This window comes from Mauremys reevesii, linkage group 2 (assembly GCF_016161935.1).
Source record: "Mauremys reevesii isolate NIE-2019 linkage group 2, ASM1616193v1, whole genome shotgun sequence".
NCBI classification, from domain to species: domain Eukaryota; kingdom Metazoa; phylum Chordata; order Testudines; family Geoemydidae; genus Mauremys; species Mauremys reevesii.
Window position 1 is genome coordinate 101649900 of NC_052624.1, and position 24576 is coordinate 101674475.

The following is a 24576-nucleotide window of genomic DNA, read 5'->3' on the forward strand; positions in this document are numbered from 1 at the left end:
ATAGGAAAACGAGTCTTATGGGTAAGGGAGAAGCGGTGGATGTGATATACCTAGACTTTAGTAAGGCATTTAATACGGTCTTGCATGATATTCTTATCAATAAACTAGGCAAACAAAACTTAGATGGGGCTACTAAAGTAGTAGTAGTTATTAATGGTTCCCAATCCTTCTGGAAAGGTATAACAAGTGGGGTTCCGCAGGGGTCTGTTTTGGGACCGTCTCTGTTCAATATCTTCATCAACGACTTAGATATTGGCATAGAAAGTACGCTTATTAAGTTTGCAGATGATACCAAGCTGGGAGGGACTGCAACTGCTTTGGAGGACAGGGTCATAATTCAAAATGATCTGGACAAATTGGAGAAATGGTCTGAGGTAAATAGGATGAAGTTTAACAAAGACAAATGCAAAGTGCTCCACTAAGGAAGATACAATCAGTTTCACACATACAGAATGGGAAGAGACTGTCTAGGAAGGAGTACGGCAGAAAGGGGTATAGGGGTTATAGTGGACCACAAGCTAAATATGAGTCAACAGTGTGATGCTGTTTCAAAAAAAGCAAACACGATTCTGGGATGCATTAATAGGTGTGTTGTGAGCAAGACACAAGAAGTCATTCTTCCGCTCTACTCTGCGCTGGTTAGGCCTCAACTGGAGTATTGTGTCCATTTCTGGGCACTGCATTTCAAGAAAGATGTGGAGAAATTGGAGAGGGTCCAGAGAAGAACAAGAAGAATGATTAAAGGTTTTGAGAACATGACCTACGAAGGAAGGCTGAAAGAATTGTGTTTATTTAGTTTGAAAAAGAGAAGACTGAGAGGGGACACGATAGCAGTTTTCACGTATCTAAAAGGGTGTCATAAGGAGGAGGGAGAAAACTTGTTCACCTTAGCCTCTAAGGATAGAACAAGAAGCAATGGGCTTAAACTGCAGCAAGAGCGGTTTAGGTTGGACATTAGGAAAAAGTTCCTAATTGTTAGGGTGGTTAAACACTGGAATAAATTGCCTAGGGAGGTTGTAGAATCTCCATCTCTGGAGATATTTAAGAATAGGTTAGATAAATGTCTATCCGGGATGGTCTAGACAGTATTTGGTCCTGCCATGAGGGAGGGGACTGGACTCGATGACCTCTCGAGGTCCTGTCCAGTCCTAGAATCTATGAATCTACGACACATTATTCCTGATCATCCTCCAACTTTCTGATGTCAGCCAAGGCCCTAGATAAGTGAGAGACGGTGTTGCCTGCATCTGATGTGGAGCTGATATAGAGCTGGGTTCATCTTATGCTGGCTACTGTTGGAAACAGAATACTGGACTAAATGGCACACAGTTCCGATCCAGTCTTCCAATTCCCGCATTCGCTGGCATTTTAGTCCATGCACTTTCACACTCTCTTGTTGTGGCTTTCATAGATGCTGAACAAAATGGGGGAGAGGATGGATCCTTGTGGCACAGCACAGGCCAGAGCTCTAGAGGCAGATGAGTATTACATTATTTCCTGAATAACAAATGTACACAGACAGCTCTGCTTTTAATTCTGGGTTTATAATTTCACAACAGTATACCTGATTCCTGTGAGGTCTGAGCAAGATGAGCTGCAGAGGCTGTGACACAAGCTGAGAACAGAGCAGGGGAGCTGGAGAGCTGATGGAAGAGCTGCATCGTGAGGTAGGAGCCACATGGGCTTGTCTGCACGGTGAGCGAAGGGCAGAGCAGGGAAGCAGGTTGGAAAGAAGCTGAGGAGCTGCATGCAGAGTGGGAACCCTACCAAGGGAGGAAAAGTTGCAGAGCAGGCTGTGCGTAGCAAACATTACATCTGGATTCAGGTCTATGCAGGAAGCAGCAAGCGACAGAGTATAGAGGAGCCTGAAGAGAACTCAGCAGCTAGTTCAGTATCTTAAAAGAACAGAAACCAGAAGAAGGTTACTGCAGACAAAGAACCAGAGTCACTGGGGGAGTGGTCAGTATGTTCCATCCAGGTGTTAGCCCTTTCTTTTGGGTCTGTTATCCTTGTAAATAACAATTATATACAGGCAGAGACTGCAGGGGACCTTACACCTATCTGGAGCCACATGCTATCAGGAGCTGTTCAGGAAGTACTGCTGCACAGGGGAGAGACCCGGCCCTGAACATTAGTGGAGCCGGGCCCCCAGGCTCTGAATATTCCTGGAGCATGGGCACCACAGGCCCATATAACTCACCGCCCCTGCTGCTGAAGCAGCAAAGAGACTATGCAGAGGGGCACTCAATGAGACACACGATATATTGATCCTGGCCTGGAAATCTGTGAGTTACTTATTTGCCTTTAATAGACTCTCAGACTTTCAGGCCAGAAGGGACCATTCATGATCATCTAGTCTGAACTCCTGCACACTGCAGGTAACAAAACTTTGCCCACCCACTCCTGTAATAGACCCATAATCTCTGGTTGAGTTACTGAAGTCATCAAATCATGATTTAAAGGCATCAAGTCACAGAGAATCCACCATTTACACTAGTTTAAACTTCCAAGTGACCCATATTCTATGCTGCAGGAAAAAGCAAAAATCCCAAGGGTCTCTGCCAACCTGACTCAGAGGAAAATTCCTGACCATCATATTTGGGGTCAGGAAGTCGAACCTTGAGCATTATGGCAAGACCCAGCAGCCAGACACCTGGGAAAGAATTCTAAGTATTAATTCAGAGCCCTCCCCATCTAGTGTCCCATCACCGGCCATTGGGGATATTTGCTACTAGCATTTGCAGATCAGCTACATGCCATCGTAGGCAGTCTCATCATATCATCCCCTACTTAAACTTACCATGTACAGTCCTGAAGTCAATTAGATTTTTTGCCCTACTGCTCCCTTTGGAAGGCTGTTCCAGAACTTCGCTCCTCTGATTGTTAGAAAGCTTCTTCTAATTTCAAGCCTAAACTTGTTGATGGCCAGTTTATATCCATTTGTTCCTATGTCAACATTGACGCTTAACTTAAATAATTCCTCTCCCTCCCTGGTATTTATCCCTCTGATGTATTTAGAGAGTAATCATATCTCCCTTCAACCTTTGTTTGGTTAGGCTACACAAGCCAAGCTCTTTGAGTTTCCTCTCATCAGGTAGGTTTTCCATTCCCCAGATCATCTTACTAGCCCTTCTCCGCACCTGTTCCAGTTTGAATTAATCTTTCTCAACATGAGAAACCAGAATTGCACACAGTATTCCAGATGAGGTCTCACCAGTGCCATGTATAATACTAACACTTCCCTGTCTCTACTGGAAATACCTCACCTGATGCATCTTAGGACTGCATTAACCTTTTTCATGGCTGTATCACATTGGCAGCTCATAGTCATCCTGTGATCAACAAATACACCCCGGTCTTTCTCCTCCTCTGTCACTTCCAAGTGATACATCCCCAACTTATAGAAAAAAATCTTGTTGCTAGTCCCTAAGTGCATGACCCTGCACTTTGCACTATTAAATGTCATCCCATTTCTCCAGTTTTCAAGGTCGTCCAGATCTTCTTGTATAATATTAAGGTCCATTCTGAGGAGCCCGAACTCTCTACTGGAGTGCCCCCAGTGGCCATGCTAGGAACAGCTGTGTTTCACCTGAAGTGTTGCACCTTGAAGCCTCCATACCTAGAACATTTACTTTGCCAGCTCTAGTAAAATACCCTTGCACTTAGCCATGTAACTTAGTGCTCACTGGGATCTATCTGTGCTAGCACTGCTAGGGCCTTGCAGCTGAAGCACCTACACCATTTGCCTCTGAGTCGTGAGACAGCTGGCGCCCTGCTGAGTCCCATAAGCGGTCTAGTGTACCACAGCACTGCACAGCCGTATTCATTACAATCTTTTAAAAAGCAAGACTCAATTTATGCAACATTGTAACCAGCAGAAATGAAGAGGTTGTCAAGTCCTATGCACACTGGATGGTGAACAACATAGGTAGAAAGAAGCAGAGTTGACTATATCAAACAAAACCCACTCAGGTCTCTTAACTCCTGTAAAGCTTCCATTCTAGAATATTTTTTTCTCCCTCAGTGTGGAAATGGCGTTTGCCTGGATAGCTGAGCCTTTGCTTGGGAAAGAGTGGTTCTCAAACTTTTCCGTACCAGGAACCCCCTTTAAAGCTGAAAAATCTCAGGACCACCCTGCCCACCATCCTCAACTCTCCCAAGCTAACTCCAAGGAAATGAACGCTGGCTTTCACCACCTGAAGCCTTTCTGTGACCTCTGAGTTTGACAGTCTATGGACTAAGTGATATGCAGACACATATTTTTCGCTGCAGATTTCATCATGGCTGCTGCTGACTTTTGCTAGTCCTCTCTGTCCAACTGAGCAAGCGTATTAAACAGGTGGAAGATGTTAATAAACTGTCGTGATTAAGATTCCAGTTGTTTGCGGTGAAGACAGCTTTCCTGCCTCCCTGACCTTCTGCCTGACATAGGCACATAAAATTGTATGTAACACCTTCATTCAAGGCAGCCGGAGCTCTACAAAAGTTAAAGGGCTTAATCACTTCTTTTACAGCCACAGCTGCACTGGGGTGAAGTGAATAGTTGCATTGCATGAGTGATGATGGCTGGAAGCCTTTCCCTGCAGACTCCAGGAGCTGTCATATTGCCTCCAAGTGTGCTGGAGAAAATGAACTCCCTGGGAATCCTGTCTAGGGGATCCATGCCCCTCCCACCTGTCCCCAATCAACCCTCAAGCCACCAAGTGGCACACAAGGGGTGGGACCCCACCTGTAAGGAACTGACCCCTCTTAAAAGAACTAACAGAGTCTACCCGCATGTCTGGAGAGCAGGAGACTGTATTATGGCTGCCATCTATGTTGGAGCAAAGGTGGGGAAGGGGCTCCCTGTATTGTTTTCCCCTCTCATTCCCTTGCGCAGTTGTGCTACAGCAGCCAAAATTTGGTCCAAAGCATGCCCATTTTTTCTAGGCTCCTGTGAGCTTGCAATTTTAAAGGGACACTCTCAATAAAAAATCAGACTTCTACCTACATTTGTGCTTTAGCAATTATAGTAAAGGTTATACTTTAAAAGAAAATAGGGGAAAACCCCCTTTTTCCCCCCAGTTTGTCTACTTTGCCCACTTCACAGCACTTTATAGAGAGTTTGTTTCCCTTGCCCGTTATGTGGGTCTTTCAAGGCACAGCAGGGGAATGAAAAACAGGAATATGTGATTGTAAAAGCACACAAATTTGCAGGAGGACTTAGAAGTAGGGGTATGTCTACACTACGGGACTATTCCGAATTTGCATAAACCGGTTTTGTAAAACAGATTGTATAAAATCGAGTGCGTGCGGCCACACTAAACACATTAAATCGGTGGTGTGCGTCCACGGTCCGAGGCTAGCATCGACTTCTGGAGCGTTGCACTGTGGGTAGCTATTCCATAGCTATCCCATAGTTCCCGCAGCCTCCCCCGCCCCTTGGAATTTCCGGGTTGAGATCCCAGTGCCTGATGGGGCAAAAATCATTGTTGCGGGTGGTTCTGGGTAAATGTCGTCAGTCACTCCTTCCTCTGGGAAAGCAACGGCAGACAAGCATTTCGCGCCTTTTTTCCCTGGATTGCCCTGGCAGATGCCATAGCATGGCAATCATGGAGCCTGTTTTGCCTTTTGTGACTGTCACCGTATGTGTACTAGATGCCGCTGACAGAGGCGATTCAGCAGCGCTACACAGCAGCATGCTTTTGCATGACAGCAGAGATGGTTATCAGCCATACTGTACCATCTACCAATCCATAAATTGGTAAAAAGATGAGCATGGCTACCAGTCGTTTTGCACCATTTGCTGCTGTCATAAGTGCCCCTGGCTGCTCTTAGCCAGGGGCGCAAAAGCCAAAATTGGGAATGACTCCCAGAGTCAATCCCTCCTTTATGGTATCTAAAAATAGAATCAGTCCTGCCTAGAATATGGGCAAGTGTACTAGAGAACCACTGTATCAGAGAGCACAGCTGCTCTGTGTCAGATCCTGCAGGAATGATGAGCTGTATGCTATTCACAGGGGGTGCTCCTGCAACAACCCCACCTGTTGTTTCCGTTCTTCCCCCAGCCTTCCTGGGCTACCGTAGCATTGTCCCCCCACTTGTGTGATGAAGTAATAAAGAATGCAGGAATAAGACACACTGACTTGTTAGTGAGAAATGAGTGGAAGGCAGCCTCCAGCTGCTATGATAGTCCAGACAGGACAGTAAGGAGTGTGGAGCAGAGGAGCCCAGCATCCCTCTGCTAGTCCAGGGGCAATTGAATCTTTTTTTTACACATGAAGGGTGGGGGCTGACAGAGCTCAGCCCCCTGTTGCTATGACGATGATGGTTATCAGCCATACTGTACCATCTACCATGAAAAATTAGGACCAGGCACCCTTGATCGACCTAACGGATGGTAGTCTGCATGGTTACCAGTCCTTTTGCACTGCCCCATGTGCCAATAGGCTGATGACGAGGACGGATACCAGTCGTATTGCACCATCAGCCACCCATGGCGGAGGGGAGCAAGGATGTTGGTATTGAGTGCTGCAGCATCGGGTCTATCTGCAGCATTCAGTAAAGATAGGGTGACATGTTAAAGAGTCAAGAGAGGATTGTTTTCCCTTTCACTTCTGGGGGTGGGTGGGGGGGGATGCGTAAATTGCCGAGCTATGCCCTGACCCACCGCGGCCACTGTGTTTGACCCTAGAAGCATTTGGAGCTCAGCCAAGAATGCAAATACTTTTCGGAGACTGCAGGAACTGTGGGATAGCTTGAGTCCTCCAGTCCATGAGCATCCATTTGATTCTTGGGCTTTCCGTTACGTTTGTCACGCAGCAGTGTGCTGAGCCCCTGCTATGGCGTCTGTCTGGAGATTTTTTAAAAATGATTTTGAATTTCGTCTTCTGTAACGGAGCGCTGATAGAACAGATTTGCCTGCCCTTACAGCGATCACATCCGCATGGTCCATGCGGGAGCTCTTTCTTTATTTTGATTTTTAACTGCATCGCCACACGTGCTGATCTGAGCTCCACGCTAGGCAAACAGGAAATATTCAAAAGTTCGCGGGGCTTTTCCAGTCTACCTGGCCACTGCATCCGAGTTCAGATTGCTGTCCAGAGCGGTCAGTGGTGCACTGTGGGATACCGCCCGGAGGCCAATACGGTCGATCTGCGGCCACACTAACCCCAATCCGATATGGTAATACCGATATTAGCGCTACTCCTCTCGTTAGGGAGGAGTACAGAAACCGGTTTAAAGAGCCCTTTATACCGATATAAAGGGCCTCTTAGTGTGGACGGGTGTGGCGTTAAATCGGTTTTACGCTTGTAAAACTGGTTTAAACGCCTAGTGTAGACCAGGCTTAGGTGTCGTACCTGAAACTAGTTTTAACTAACATATTTAAAATGGACCAAATTTACTCAAGTTGGCGGTGTCCCCTTAATCTCTATTATTAAATGCTTTATTTTTCAAACCACTTCAATGCTCAAAATATCAGTCTGAAAAACTCTCTCAGTATCTTGATTAATGTTATATTAGTTAGGGAGCCAATGTGGGCTGGTGGATAGGGTGGGGGACTCACAAAACCTGAGTTCAATTTCCAGCTCAACCATTGGTTTGCCAGGTGACCTCCCTGTACTTCAGCTTCCCCATCTGTAAAATGGGGATAATGGTACTGATCTCCTTTGTAAAATACTTAGAGATCTATGGATGAAAAGTGCTATGTTAAGATTATTTTTATAGTACAGACTGTGTTGTAATTTCATATTTCCAAATAGAGAAATAACTTCATACAGGATAAAGAATGTATGTGTCTTCCCAATTAAAAAGTGTTAAATTTTCCATTGAGTGACACATTTACAAAGAGAGTGCTTGCTTAAAGCTTGTCTATGACTTTACAAAATGATACCTATCTACAGAAGAACACAGACAGGTTTTATTCTCTTCACTAGACACATAACTCAATTTTTCCCAACTATAGTGCTAGAAAGCAAAGTTGCAGGGTCAGTTTATTCAAATCTAATATTACTGCAGTGCTGGCAACTGCAGGATCACTACCATATTCAACTGTTTTATACATTACTCACCCCCTATTATATTCTCTAGTGTAAGTGGATATAACCCTAAAATAATTTTCCTGACCACTCCAGAACTTACATTTACTGGTAGCTATAAGGCTGCCTAGTAATATACCCTGGCAAGTTAGAGTCACTCACTTGTCTACTTCTTCTAGTATGTTTATTCTACTAAAAAGTACATTACATAATCATTTATAAAATATCATATTTAAATATTTACAAAATGTTTTTCGATATCTATACATTTAACACTAATTCTTATGCAACAATATTATAAAAATGCTTAGGTTAACTTTTCAAAACTAGGCACCTGCTCTGTGCCTGCAAAATACATGCACGTGCACCTAGACATATAACCACACCCACAACATATACAAATTGCACATGCAAAAAATTGTGTGTAAACTACATGTTTTTGCATGCAGAATGCACAGTTTGTAGGCACAATTCTCTGCTTGTGCAAGTGCACATATACTGTGGATACAACAGGCCCCAAAATTAAGGAAAAGTTTAACAGCTTTAATTTATTGACTTAAATATTATTGACTTCAATGGAATTTAAGCATGTGCTTAAAGTTAAGCACATATTTAAGTGCTTTCCCCAAGAAATAATGTCTTCTTGAGCTACGGCCTTAGTTTTGAGAAGTCTTGCATTGATGCCGACAATATATTTAACAAAGAATTAATTTAACAACAAATTCTGTCTCCAATAATTATTTACATTTCCTGAGAAACCTTGGGTAAGTGTTTCTTTATCTCAGAGCCATGTAACAGTGTGCAATCAGTAACCAGCCATCACCTGAGATGACAAATATATTAACTTTAAAAAGCTGATAACTCGTTATTTGTTGGCTTTCTAACAGTGTACATACAAAGGAAAAAGTACATTACCGCTTGCTTTAAGAGCTGTACTATAGTGCCCCCCTCTGTCGTATTACAGCATCACTTGCTTGGACATCTGATGTTTGCATTCTACCACTACCTTTTATACAGTGCACCATTCCACCTGTACTCAATTTTGATCTTTTTAAAATTTGTGGCTGTGCCTCCTCTACAAGCCTTCTAAGACAAACAAAGAGTGAGCCAGACAGCTCCAGAGCTTGGTTTCAAAGCTTCAAGCTCCAATATCAGTCAATGCTCTCCTTGAAAATCTGCACACCTTATTTGTTTAGTTATATTGCAGCATTCACTCTGAACAACAGCTACCACCCAAGTAAATTATAGATATAACCTATAAAATTTTACAGTAGATGTGGGATATGACTGCAACAGGGTCCTATTCATTGTATATAAAAGTCCATGCACAATATAGACAAAATTTCTCGTTCAAGTAAAGCACTTTGACCTGCTAAGAGGCAGTATGTTTCAGTACATTAGTAATTGTTTTTAAAGGATGGTAGATAGAGTGAAAGGAATGAAAAATATAGGGCTCTGATAGTGCTATGTCTAGCAAAGCTTACAGAATTACAGTGATGTAAGGAGAGACTGATGACTTTTTGCTGAAACGACAGCAAACAAAGACTAGATTTGGCGAGAGTTAATGGAATTGTTTTAGAACCTTTATTTATTTATTAACAGCTCCAGATACACATTAACTTTCTTTGCTTGGAGTTTATTATTGACTCGAATTCCTTGAAAAAAGCACTTTGATAAAATGACCGAAAGGCTGTGTGATTTCACTTCAGTGTCTGAAAATAACGGTACCGTCTGCTAAAATACTGCTATTTGTCAGTGACTACATTTTCAAAACCAGGACATTTTGTGGTGCCATTTTTAGGATCTCTAAATAAGCATAAAACAACAAAAGTACATCTTGTAATAAATGTGTACTACTACCAACTTCTAACTCAAACACATCCATATTTCTCAGAATGGAGGCTTTATTTTAGTAGCTTAGTGTTCTAAATGAGTTTACCAGGAAACACTGAACAAGTGCTATTAGAATTCACAATGGCCAATAGATACTATCAGAGCTATTCTACACACATTCAACTTTTCCCTCCAAATACTTCACACTTAACACTCATTCTACTGGACTGTTTATTCCTGGTACACATAGCAAATGCTAGTCATTATAGTCAGTATAGAAATACTGAACAAACAATTTCTAGTTTATATATATGGGCTGTCAAGCAATTAAAAAATAATCATGATTAATCACGTGATTGAGCACGATTAATTTTTTTAATTGCCCTGTTAAACAATAGAATACCATTTATTTAAATATTTTTGGATTCTTCCTATATTTTTGAACATATTGATTTCAATTACAACACTGAATACAAAGTGTACAGTGCTCACTTTATATTAAATTTTTATTACAAATATTTGCACTGTAAAAAGCAAAAGAAATTATATTTTTCAATTCATCTAATATAAGTACTGTAGTGCAATCTCTTTATCATGAAAGTTGAACTTACATATGTACAATTGTGTAGAACAAAATAATTTCATTCAAAAATAAAACAATGTAAAACGTTAGAGGCTCAGTCCTACTTCAGCCAATTGCTCAGTCAAACAAGTTTGGTTACAATTTGCAGGAGATAATGCTTCCTGCTTCTTGTTTACAATGTCACCTGAAAGTAGAACAGGCGTTCACATGGCACTGTTGTAGCCGGTGTTGCAAGATATTTACATGCCAGATGAGGTAAAGATTCATATGTCCCTTCATGCTTCAACCACCATTCCAGGGGACATGTTCCAGAGGACATGATCCAAAGCAGAGTGCAACAATGCATGTTCATTTTCATCATCTGAGTCAGATGCCACCAGCAGAAGACTGACTTTCTTTTTTGGTGGTTTGGGTTCTGTAGTTTCCGTATCGGAATGTTGCTCTTTTAAGACTTCTGAAAGCATACTCCACACCTTGTCCCACTCAGATTTTAAACAGTGCTTCAGATTCTTAAACCTCAAATCGAGTGCTGTGGCTATTTTTAGAAATCTCACATAGTACCTTCTTTGCATTTTGTCAAATCTGCTGTGGAAGTGTTCTTAAAATTAACGTGTGCAGGGTCATCATCTGAGACTGCCTATAACATGAAATATATAGCAGAATGTGGTTAAAACAGAGCAGAGACATACAATTCTCCCCCAAGGAGTTCAGTCACAAATTTAATTAATGCATTATTTTTTAACGAGCATCATCAGCATGGAAGCATATCCTCTGGAATGGTGGCCAAAGTTTGAAGGGGCATATGAATGTTTAGTATATCTGGCACGTAAATACCTTGCAATACCAGCTACAAAAGTGCCATGCGAATGCCTGTCCTCACTTTGAGGTGACATTGTAAATAAGAAGCAGGCAACATTATCTTCCGTAAATGTAAACAAACTTGTTTGTCTTAGCGATTGGCTGAACAAGAAGTAAGACTCAGTGTACTTGTAGGCTATAAAGCTTTTTTTTTTTTGAGTGCAGTTATATAACAAAAAAACCCTACATTTGTGAGTTACACTTTCACGATAAAGAGATTGCACTACAGTACTTGTATGAGGTGAATTGAAAAATACTATTTCTTTTGTTCATAACTTTTACCGTGCAAATATTTGTAATAAAAATAATAATATAAAGTAAGCACTGTACACTTTTGTATTCTGTGTTTTAATGGAAATCAATATATTTTAAAATGTAGAAAAACATCCACACATATTTAATACATTTCAGTTGGTATTCTATTGTTTAACAGTGTGATTAATGACAATTTTTTAAATCACAATTTTGTTGAGTTAATCACTTAAGTTAACTGCGATTAATTGACACTCACACATATATAAACCCAACCATTTTGATTGATGAAATAAATAAAAATTGAGACATTTCAGAAGTCCCCAAAGGAGTTACTAGGAGATCATATGCAAAAAAAAGCCTGTCCCAGTACAATCTGGACCTATGGTCACTTCAGCTATTTGTCACTTCCTATGAAAATTCTCCTCAGCAAATTATAATTTTTAAAGGGAATTTTCCAGACCAAATTAGTGTATGGAAATTTTAAAAATTAAATTGAATTTTATAAAATTAAAATTAGGCTAAAACAGATTTAACACCTCTGGGTTCATGACTGTGTCTGTAAAAACCAGCAAAAATCATTCTACAGCTCCTTCAAAGAGCAATTAGAAACCAAAACATATTAGAATGGCCTTCAAATAAATGCAGTCTCATACATTGCATTTTGTGATGCCTAATTCTATAGTAAATTTGCTAAAGGAAAGATTGAGGAAATACAGCCAGAAACTCTTGAGTTCTAAACCCAGCTCTGACAGAGACTTTTTCTGTTGCCTTATTACATTCTCTGCTTCAGAGTTTTCTGTCTGATAAAATGAGGATAATACTACGCTTACCTACCTCAGAGAGGTGTCATGAAGGATTAGTTAATGTTTGCAGAACTCTTTGAAAGTAGAAAGCACTGCCACATATAGACACTGAGCATTATGATGTCTAAGCCATGAGCCAGTTCCTACATTCCTGACACAAGTAAAACTCCTTGTTGCCTCATTTGGGATTACAGAGCAGCGCCCTAGGTTAGCACCTTAAAAGGAAAGTTACATTCCTTCAGAAGACATTTTATACTTCATTGCATTTAAATACACACAAACTCCTGTGCACAAAACACCCATGAGGCAATAGAAAGAATTGTTTAATATTAAATCATTGGAACTGTTGGAAGAGAAACCCTCACTAACAACCTGGAATGTGTCTATTCTAAGAAATAAAAACGTATTGTTCACATTTCTTTGCCACCTGGAAGCTTGGTTTTTCTCTCCACAGTGTCTTGTTTGATTTGGCAAGGTCACACACTTGACCTATATTGAGAAACCCCAAAAAGAAAACTGTGAATATGTCAGCTTGCAAAAGGAAAGAAAAAAAGTTTCTTGTTTCATAAATCAAAGTCCACCTACAATTCTCTCAAGGGGCATACACAGGGGGAGACATTTGGTACCTAGCTCCATATGGTGCATTTGAAAAGAACAAAAGAGAAGGAACTCTTCAGAGCTACCAAAACCTATAGGGATTCCTGGATGCAGTAATGGAGGAGCTCTCCAGTTAATCAGAGACAGGTAATGACAGATCAGCATTTTCTATGTCGGCTAGCTCTCGAACTCAGATAATTGGCTATGCCCCAAAAGAGTCCAGAGGCAAAGAAATATTTACAAGAACCTAAAATGGAGTCTTGGGAGAGCATACAGTGATTAGAGCCAGTGACAGGGTCCAGGACCCTTATATTTTTCTTGACTCTCCCACTAACCTGTGTGACCTGAGGCAAGAGACTAATCCTATCTGTGACTTAGTTTGCCCATCTGAGCGAGGGGTATACTACTATTACACCCAAAAAGGGCTTTGGGAGGCTTAATTAATGCAAGATTTGTAAAGGTTTGAGATGCTTGGGCAAAACATGTTATATACATGCAAATTTTTATTCGGAATATCTTGGGTTTTGTTGGATTTTTTTCTTCAAAAGAGTGAAAACAAAAAACCAAATCCACTTTTTTGTCAATTGTATTTACTTTTATTGAGAGCCTCTACTTCTGCTTCCTTTGTATCAGGTCTGACCTCTTAAAGCTTAATTAGATACACATTCCACAGTGAACTCTGTTATCCTTTTAGGATTACAGACCTATTTATTTTGGTATAATCCCCATGAGAAAACATGCTTCATTTACAAAGTCAAACAGATCTTACACACTACCAGAAGGGGCTCTGGAAAGAAGGAGGGAAATGGCTCCATGGAAGTTTTCCTCCCTCAAGGGAATAAAATACAAGTACACACTGAATTTTCTTGAGAGAAAACAAACCAGATGTACATCAGACCTGTCTTATCTCAGGATTTTAGACTGACACTCAGACTTTGGGGAGATTTCCCAGGCTCTCTGGTCTGCTTCCAAAATCTCAGTACTTTTGTTGCTACAATATCAGTGAGGGACATCAGTGCCATAACTGCCATTGCTGCAGTGGGCACAACTATGAAAGTGGCATCAAAAGAATTTGAGGAGGAATCAGTCCTGCCATGATAGACTGCAGTGAAAATAGTTTTTGGAACCTGGACCCTCACTTGTCTCATAACTCACTTAAAATCAGTAACAGATTATTTTCCTGATTTGATATGTTAAAAATATAAAATGATTAATTGTACTTCTAATGGGAGAGGGAAACCAGAGAGGAGATAGAAGAACTCAAGCCAAACGGAAAATGCTATGCTTTTCAATTTCCCATCATAGGCAGGTATGCTGTACTCCCCTTGTTGACAGAAGTCTTATGCTTGTCTTCCAAGTACATTCATCACTATTTTGCAGTTGTAACCCAACCTTACACAGGGTTGCTTCCCCCACCGCCTCTAGTGGCTAGTTCTAAATACCGTATATATGAGTCTGCTGCAACCTATGAGCTATCGATCTTCGGTTCTTTATGTCGGGCAGTAGAACATACATTAAGACCCAGAAATCCTGGGTTCAGTCCTCATGGACAACATCAAAGGGGTGCTGTCATTTAAGTCTCTTCCATTGGCACGGTATAGAAATACTTTAAAGCAGGTGGGGGATAAATAGCACTTCAATATTGGCCACATAAATAATCTGTTAAAACACCCTTCCTCATAATATACACCAGATGTAGTCTGTTCACCATCAGATCCACAACACGGTGCTTCCAATTTACAAAACACTTTCAGAGATGAAATTTTGTTTTGTTTTCACTTATATCATCCAACTCCACACTTCCCCATTCCTACATTTTTATTGTGAAGAGAATGGCAGTAAAAAGGGGGTTTGTGCCTTTGATGACACAATCTGTTTACTATATGAAAAGATTTACCTTTAAAAGCTACTTCTCCAGAGTAGAAATCTAAGGAAGATGGGATGCTCTGGGGAGAAAAATCCCTGTGAGGATCTCCTTGTGGAAGTTCCCCCCACTATTCAATAAGGGAACAGGATTTACCCCATTCAGAAAAAGATGCAGCCTGCCCCACATCCAGTTTCCTTGGTGACATGGTTCCAGCTGTGGCTGCTCAGGGCCTCTCCTTGGGTTATGCAGAAAAGGGAATACAACACAGCCTAAGGATATAGTTCCTTTCCAGGTAAGGCCTACACAGATGGTGGAGAGATGATATGCATCCCCTGGCCCTTCCCACCTTGAACCTCACAGAGAATCTCCATCAAACCCAAGTTGGGGGGTCGATGCCAAGAAGGTGACTGAGCCACTCCCCTGCTTCACATAGGGAAGGGAAGACACCATGGTCTGATGGATAGAACATTGTATTGAGATTAAGGAGACCTTAGTTCTACTGGTAACTCTGCCACCGACCTGTTGTTTGTCACTTCACCTCTCTGTGGCTCTGTTCCCCCTTCCACTCTGTCTCTCAGATTATAAACTCTGGGGCAGGAGCTATGTCTCAGTATGTGTTCACATAGCACTTAGCACCATGGGGCCCCCAAGCATGATACTGGCCTCTAAGGGCTTTTCTAATACAAACAACAACAATCTGTGCATGGAGCACTCCTCTATGTGCATATCTGGCATATCCACTACCAGTCACTGGGCAGTGGCACCATTAAGGGGCAGTGAGAGGACTGACTGCCTGGGACGGTGAGTCCTGAGAGACTTTGACATGCCAGAAGGGAAGGACTACTCTGACCTGGCCGGAGGTCCAAGCCATGAAGCGGGAGCAGTCGAGTCACAAGCAAGCGAGATGGGGAGAGTGACAGAGTGAACAACTGCAGGAGGGTTGTCGGACTGGCATAGCTAATCCCCAGACGTAGCCAGATGGAGGCACCCTTAGCGGTGAGTAGAGCACTGAGTGACACTGGTCCTACACTTTTACCTTGGATCAATATTTACCTCAGGAAATTGGGGCACATTTTAAATCTCATTATAGTCAGGTAACTCTGTTTCAAATGCAATCTTTAAGGGAGGAGTGTGGGATACAGAAAAATAATGCCGAGCAGAAGAACTGAAGCATTGACTGAATAATATTGTTGGCATCATTTCTAAATTAATCACTTTTGCTGGGCTCTGTTACAATCACCATGTTGCCCTAGAACGTCAGCATTCTTCTAGGTTTGTTTGATCCTTCCTCAGTTGCAGAGGGTTGGACTTGATGACCTCTTGAGGTCCCATGCAACCCTACATTTCTATGATTCTTTTATTCCAAACCGTTGATGTACCAAGTAGGTTGGACAAGACTGGAACTGTGTTTGCCCCTACCTGTGCAGTGCATTCAGTGGCATTGACATGGTTAAATTATTTTACTCTCCTAAAATTACTGCTATAGGATTTCTGCCAACAACGTAACAAAAAATGGCATAGAATGAGAAGCCTTGATTCAGCAACATACTTAAATGCATGTCACACTTCAAACAAGGCAAGAGGTCCCACTGACATGTTGGGCATGTGCTTAAGTGCCTTGTTGAACTGGAGCCAGAAAAGGCAAATGAATGCCCAGCTTGATATCTTTAGGTAAAACCTATTATTTCTATACTTGAAAGAGTTGGAGCAAAATTCTCACTTATAGAGTATGCACCTGCTGAACTCACAGTTACAACAGAGGCACAAAAAAGTACCTCCATTCTGAGCTGGTAGCAGCAGATCCCTTCATCTACTCTCTTCCATCTACTCTGATGCAGGAATGCTCATCAACAAAGAAAACTCTTCTGATCTTCCCATCCAACAATGCAAGGAAGGATGCCCAGTCTGTTCCATGGTAGTTCTCTCCTTCATCTTCCACAGAACATGTGAAGGAGCTTTTCTTGCCCTTCCTATCTAGTTATATGTCAGCTTGCACAAGAGAACAGGAGAAGAGACTGCCATTGTCTTCCACCTGGAATTGGATCAGGGCTTTGAAACACAGGGTGCTTCCCCCGACTGCACTGCCAAAGCTCAAGTTCTTCCATCATTGGTTTCTATAGTTATTAAAAGGTCACCTTTACATAGGACTTACAAAAATAGACACAGAAAAATTCTAAGCATATTCTTTTAATTTGCAGATCAGCCTTTGCACATAAAATTTCCTGGTGTGATCACAGAAATACTGGGCTTTTGTGTGAGTGCACATGTGCCCCAAGAAATTGTGAAGAGGCATTTTTAGAGGCCTGCTGAAAATATAGTCCTAAAATGTTTTGCCTACTCTCATCACTATAAAATAATGTACAACTGATTTGATGGAGCAAATAAATATTTATTATGTACTGGGGATGAACTTAGAACTGTCCTGGGTCCACCTGTTATGAAGCAGTGGTTTAAATGACCAAATCTGATATATGACAGAATTGATCATTCCAGATGAGAGGAAAAGAAATATGTGTTTAAGCAAACTCTAAATGGTATTTACAGAGACAGCTTTCATCCTCTGTTGCAGGCCACAAGTTAAAAGTTCAGGCTTACATTGAGCTATGAGTCTTTTCACCTTTATTTATTATTTTATTCCTTCCATAAAAAACTAAATATTATTACAATATTCCTATTACAACACAGCATCTGTATAAGGGACTCTATAGATCTCTGACTTGTCCTTTTTGTTGAGATGTAATGTTATGTACACAGTACCTGTGTTAATGTCCCCAATCGAATTAAATGAAAATTTCATTGAATGTCATTCAATTCAATGCCATTGAAAATACCATATCCAGTAAAATACATCATAAAGCCTTATATTTTTACAGAACTTCTCATTTCTTTGGGTGGTCCAAAGCACAGACCAGCTTGCAGGATTGAGGACTAAAATCTCCCATCATTGAAAAGCAGCCATCTCTGGGGTAGAATGCAATCGCTGATTAACAGTACTACATATCAGTTTAAGAAAGGAAGCAAAGAATAATTATTCAGTTGAAACTGAACGAGGCATTAGTAGGAAATAAAAATAGTTGTTCACTCTATGTATGGACACCAGTGCTAACGTTGCTTCTCTTGAGAAGAACGCTATGGGAGGACTAATGACTATGTGCAATCAGGCCCCATTTCTAATGTTTTACATCTCATCCCAATGATCTCCCACAGCATGGTGCCCTTAACCTCATGCTGCAGCACTAGTGGGCTCAGAAGGAAGCATATCCTGTACTAAGTTACCAACACCACTCTCTCAAACTCCCTGGAGTATCCTGATTCAGGTGTTGCTCATTTTATGAAATGAGTTCACAGCCCAAAGTAATATGGCTGAAAAATGGTGTGACATCAGGATTATAATATAAAAATGGCAGAAGTTTGTCGGTTAATTCAGTCATTTCCAGTGTCATAATCTCAGCATCCAACAATGCTGCATCCCATGAAAGTCTTGGCATTAAGTTTTATATGTTTAAATGTGTCAGTTTTTAACTCCCCAAGCTTTTCAAAAGAATGTGACTGTCACAAAAAAAGAGACATAGGAGGGTTTGGGACAGAGGGTTATGGATATGTATTTTTTTAATGGTTTTCTCCATAAACATTGTTTGTTTTCATTGTGTTCGCATGTTTTAACTGTACTATATTTTTACATTTTTGTGAAACACTTGAAACATTTTTGTGAAACACTATGGGAGGATAAGGGGAGCAGCCCTTTAGAAAAAAATAGTAAAAAGTATATAAAATTATTATTAAAATCCTGTGTTACGATACAGAAGAGTACAAGTAAACACTGATAAGGCTAAATGTACAGCTCAGGCTTCTGATAATGGAAATCTTACAAGCTGTAACTCTCATGGTGTTTATTGAAATCACTGCATGTGTATTTATAGCTTCATACACATGCAGTATTCTTTGTCTGCCAGTACTTTCCAACAATGTTATTACTCATGTTTTCTTTAGAGTACTGCTTTGATTCCCTTTCATGAAAGTGGTAAGACATTCCCACACAATATAATTCTGAAAGTTATTTGGACTGTTTGAGTGTTTCAAGTCCCTCAGCCCTCAAACTCATGCCCTGTCCAGAATATTGTCCAGGTTGTGATGGAGTCCCCCAGTAGCTTGTTATGTTCACCTTCATTAAAAAAAAAAGTCTACAATATAACACAGTAATGGTCCAAATGCTACAGCTTACCATAGGATAGGGTCTATTGCTGTAGATAACTATAGGATGATTTTCACAAGGGCAATTGCCCAATTACTGTCACCATTGCTCTTCAAGAAGCTGAGGCCTTAAGAATGGTAATAAAAACTCATGAGTAAAGCTATGAGTATAAGTGTACTGTAAGAGCAAGCCACTCTTAAAAAAAAATAGCAAAAGGAATGGCTGGCAGAGAGCTCCAAAGTATTCATCGCTAGAAACCAGGATTCAAATGTGACATGGGTTATAACACACCCTAAGTGATTGTTCTAGGCAACATCAGTGTGAAACACATAATTCCTGCCTTCTTTGATCCCACGTGATGCCCTTTATAAGACTGACAAATTCTTTTTTCCCCTGTGATAAAGGATTCCTGCTTCATGAGGGAAGCTTGTGTTAGGTCTCCCGTGTCTATACAGAGTGGATTAGAGTAGGACAGAAAACAGAAGGGTCAAGGAGGAGATCCTCCCCTAATTCACCAAAAACAAAGCAGTTTTCAGACAGAGAAAATGTGTAGGTGTTGACGACAGATCCTTCATGTTGGAGAAAAGAAAATTCAAGTAATACACTTAAATTTACATGAAGAAAAAAGAAACCATGCAGTTAAGACTCTTTTCTCCCCAGCTATGGGATTTAGGAAGGTGGTGTTGTTTTGCTGATAAAAAGCCAAGAAATTGTACACTTACTGGTTACACAAAACAGCCATCTACTGTCTTAAAAAGTGAGATTAAAACTTATTTTTTATCTAACCATAATCTGCTTTAAAATGTTTTTTTCAATCTGAGGAAAGCACAGCAACCGACTGTCCAATGTACAACCCCAGCATGGCATATCTGCTCATTTAACAATACAGTCTTTATGCCCATAGAAAGCTTTTTCAAATCATTATGTCACTCTATTGCCGACAGTTTGTGGTCAGCCAGAACAGTTCATTAGAATGACATTAAATCTAATGGAGGACAAAACATTTTGCAGATAGTGGAATCTAGTATTACCTTTCAGAATCACTTCTAGGGGCAGCCCTGCAAAATCCAAAGACCATTTACAGCTGGAGTAAAATTTTGTAATCCTCTGAGTTTATGCCCAATAAGAAATAAACATAATTTCTCACTCAATCCCAAAATTTTAAATACTAACCTGGTTTTATATTTGTAATAAACTCCAAACCACAGGGTAAAAGCCCTTAAAGTTTGTAAACCTCATTGAATTTGTTCTGATTGATGGAATCCTGTTGAGACCATTCAAAAGTCAGAGTTTCATGTGGCTTTCACTTAACAGCTTTGGGCAAGCCTTCATCTGAGTTTTGGATTCATTCTAATCCCAAACCTAAAAAGTGTAGCATAGGCGAAAGAAGGGGCTGAACCCCTGAGTATTGAAAACAAAGGAAAATGTCACACAAGTCTTTGAAACGCAAAACCTCCATGTTTCACACAATTCTGCTGTTAATAGCTTTAATCTGACCTGATAACAATTGCATATATGGAGTAAATGAAAACACTGACCATCTGTACATTCCAAATCAGGCTAAACCAAATTTATTTTCAGTTTAACCAGCTCTTAAAGAAAAGTTATTTTAAAACAATAATAAATTAATGACAGTTAAAACTCAGGATGACTTGCATCTGAAGAAGTGGGTATTCACCCACGAAAGCTCATGCTGCAAAATGTCTGTTAGTCTATAAGGTGCCACAGGATTCTTTGCTGCTTTTCTAGTTAAAACTCAGTGAGGGTATATTGAAAGGATTGTCTAGTTTGAATCTTCAAGTTCAAATTACTGGTGTTTTAAAATGTCTCTTCCAGAAAATAATCATCTTTGTTGTGCTCAGCACAATTACCTGAAATTTGATGTGGGAAGAACTCTAAATTGGGAAATGCTACTAAATATAAACTGTGAAACAAAGGTAGAAAGCTTTTAGTTAAAACTGGCATTTGATTCTATTGTCATCACAGTAGTGGCCTTCTTTCTGAGAAGCAACATATGGTGTCATTTGAGCATAAAAGCTTCTATACCAGAGTCTATCCTGCCTTTATATTTGTTTAAACATCCAAGAAAGAACTATACTCTTCTTTTTCCGCATACATACTATGACTGCCATTAACATTGACAGGAGCAGTACACATATATAAAGGGAAAATGTACTCTGCACTCACTATTAAAAAGTCAAAATTTATCAACACAGTGGCATTCAAGACACAACACTTATTTCCATTTCCAAATAATGTACTGCCCACAGGAACATACTGGGCCAAATTCTGCCACTGCTTACAAGCCCACAACTCCAGAAGACTACATGTGATACATGTAAGGAAAATGGATGTGGTTTCCCAGATCACCGAAAACAATCTGAACACAGACAAAACTAATATAATCTTCCAAAGGTATCCATCTATCCAGTGAATTTAGGATCATCTCTGAAACCCAGACCATGATCCCATTAGATCTGATCTTATCTCTTCTTGAGTATCTGAAGTGTAAGGTGCCTCAACCACCTCTCTTTTGGCAGTCTAGCCCATAGCTCAATTGTACCTACTGTTAATAACTTTTTCCCTTAATTTTTCCTTCCTGAGGTAACCTAGTATATTAACAAGAGATGGATTAAGCTTAATTTATTTTTCCAATCCCCTTCTTTAGGCAATATTGCCAAAGTAAAAAAACCTTTCATCACAACCATAATTGAAGGCTAGAGAGTTGTTCCCCCATTGTGTGCTTCACCAATGAACAAATAAGTATTATAGTCACCTGGGATATATAATATACCATAGCTAGATAATATGTTACCTGGGATAGATAGTGTCCGATAGAGCTGAAAACTGACTACTTTCTGTTTGAGAAATTCATGAAAACGCAGAACAACTATAAGCACCATCCCTGGATTGTTGCACAGAGCAGATATAAAGGACGAAGTCTACCAGGAGAAGATAATTGCATATGCAAAGGTTCTATTGAAGTCAATTGGAGCCAAATGTGCGCATCTGAGAGCAGGATTTAATCCAGACTGTGGGTTGAAACAGAAGGCTTAACAGTATGAAGAAAAAGAAATACAGATTCATATTTCTGAAGGCAAAAGATGACAAAAATAAGATACTTGTATACAACATATTTCTATTTATAGTTTTTTGTTAGTTGGGAGAAAAGACCTGCAAATACACAAACAACTACAAGTTAAATAAAACTAATGTTAATATTAGAACAGTAAGAATCCAGTTTATTCTTGATAGTTACCTAGTCTGTGCAAATTATGCTGTGGAACATGCTTACAGTTAATTCGTTATGGTTAAGATAAATTGAAGATTCAAACTCTTCAAAGAATTATAGTGGCTATAGTGGGTACAGTGAATTATAGTGCATTATAGCAAACTTTTGTTTAGAGAGAAGTCATTATGAAACAATGACTTCATCATAAAAGAGAGTTCCAGTGTTTGTGTATGTATATAAATACATTACAGGCAGATAGAGATGATCTACCAGTCACATGCTAGGAACTATTTAAGCTTACTTTGGTATTTTTATGTAATTTCATGAAGATAATCTAAGGGATTATCTGACACGGATGGTAGGGGAAAAGAGAGAATCAGGAGCCACCTCATCCCTGCCAGGGCTGGCTCCAGACCCCAGCGCAGCAAGCGTGCGCGTGGGGCGGCGTGCCGCAGGAGGGCGGCAGGCGGCTCCGGTGGACTTCCCGTAGACATGCCTGCGGAGGGTCCGCTGGTCCCGCGGCTTCGGTGGAGCATCCGCAGGCGTGCCTGCGGGAGGTCCACCGGAGCTGCGGGACCAGCGACCGCCAGAGCGACCGCCCTGCTTGGGGCGGCGCAATTCCTAGAGCCGCCCTTGATCCCTGCACAAGCAGTAAAGCAGGATCTTTCCATCTGGCTCCAAAAAGTTCCAGGAAGGGGCAATAACTACCACAAGCCCCCCTACCTAAGTGATTTAGGACCACAAGTCCCTTTGAAAGTCAATGACAATCAATGGGATTTGTACTCCTAAATCACTCGCACTCTTTAGAAAAATCCCACCCATATTCTTCTAGCTTTATTTTATGCAATTCTTTATTTGCAATAGTAAAGCAATTTTGAATTTACAACAGCAGATCCAACACAATGTGATGACTGGTGTGTGCGTTGCCTTCCTCCTCCCTGTTCCTGTTTTGTTTCCTGGTTCCTGCTCCCTGGACTCAGTGTTCCTGTTCAAGGCTGCATGTGCATATGTGTGTACACACTGCTGGGTGTGGGCAACTAATCAGGGCCTGCTGCTATATATCTGCTATTCGTACTATTATCACGGTTTATGCACACTGCTGCTGACCTAACCAGTTCATGGTTATTGCATGTTTTGATTGACAACTTAACTGCGTGTCATGCATCATTTTTCTTTTTTCTCTCTCTTTTTTGAGTGACTTTTTGGATTGCTATTCTGGGGTACAGCAGGGTGTAATAAAATAAAAATCTTTATTTTACTATTTGTACTGCTTTCTTTTCCCTGCATTGTGTTGTTTGTGCTGGTTTTATTTTAATTCATGCTACATATTATTTTTTGTGTGTCTATTTCCATAATTTTTTTTCTCTCAAACCGCTACCCCCAAACAAACAAAAAAACCCTGTGTCTTTGCTGGGTCATTAAAGGGTTTATCAAGTGAAAACAGAACATAAGGTCCCTAGGGATCAGGGGCAGAAAACAAGGCCTTCTTCCAACTCCCTTTAGTCACCAGCATAAACAGAGAAAAAGGAAAGGAAAGGAAGCGTCAAAGGAAGAATAATGTTTTCCGAAATACATAACCCTGAAAAAAAACTATTACAAAAATGCGACCTTTGACAAAAATGACAAGAGTGTCAAGTGGGATTCTGAATGTTTAACTTTTATGATTTTTTGATGGCCTGTTTCAGAAGGAGTCAGTAGACTCACAGTATAGATTTAACATTTCTGGAAAGGAAAGGAAAAATAAACCAAAAGGTTTGGAGTAATATATTGTTTGGTCTGGCTTTGGCTATGGTAAAGTGGCTTGCTACAGCTCAGGAAATTAGTCTGAACAAGGATCTTAGGTCATTAATACCAAATCCCAGAGCTTTGATTTAATCTGCACTCCACTGAGATGTGTAGATGGCTTCCTGAATTGGGAAAAAAAGGAAGGCACGTACAGTTGAATCCCTGTACAATTAAAATAAACTAATCTACAACAAAGTATTTGAGAAGCTATAAAACCATCTGCATGTGTATAATGTTTGTGTCATTGAAACATAATGTGGAACTGGCAAAGAACCAAAAATGAAAAGGTCTTTTGGACAAATCTTCCAGCTTTTACTGAAGGACATAGGCGTGGCTTTCCAAGAGAGTTCAAGTGTTCACCTGAAAGTTGGCTTGTAGTACACACTACTAAGACCCTGATTCAGCAGAGCACTTGAGTGTGAGCTTAACTTTATGCAAGTACTTAAGTTCCATTCATGTAAATGAGATTTAAACACATGCTTAAGCGAATCAGGACCAAACACACCTTCTACGGTTCATGGTTATTTTGGAGTTCCGACTTATAGGACAACAG

General features: G+C 40.5%; 1 protein-coding gene across 10 annotated transcripts in view; it reads right to left on the reverse strand.

Annotated features, from left to right (window-relative positions):
• Positions 1 to 24576, reverse strand: part of TNS3 (tensin 3) — a 350809-nt gene that overhangs the window by 204448 nt on the left and 121785 nt on the right. The window lies entirely within an intron of this gene.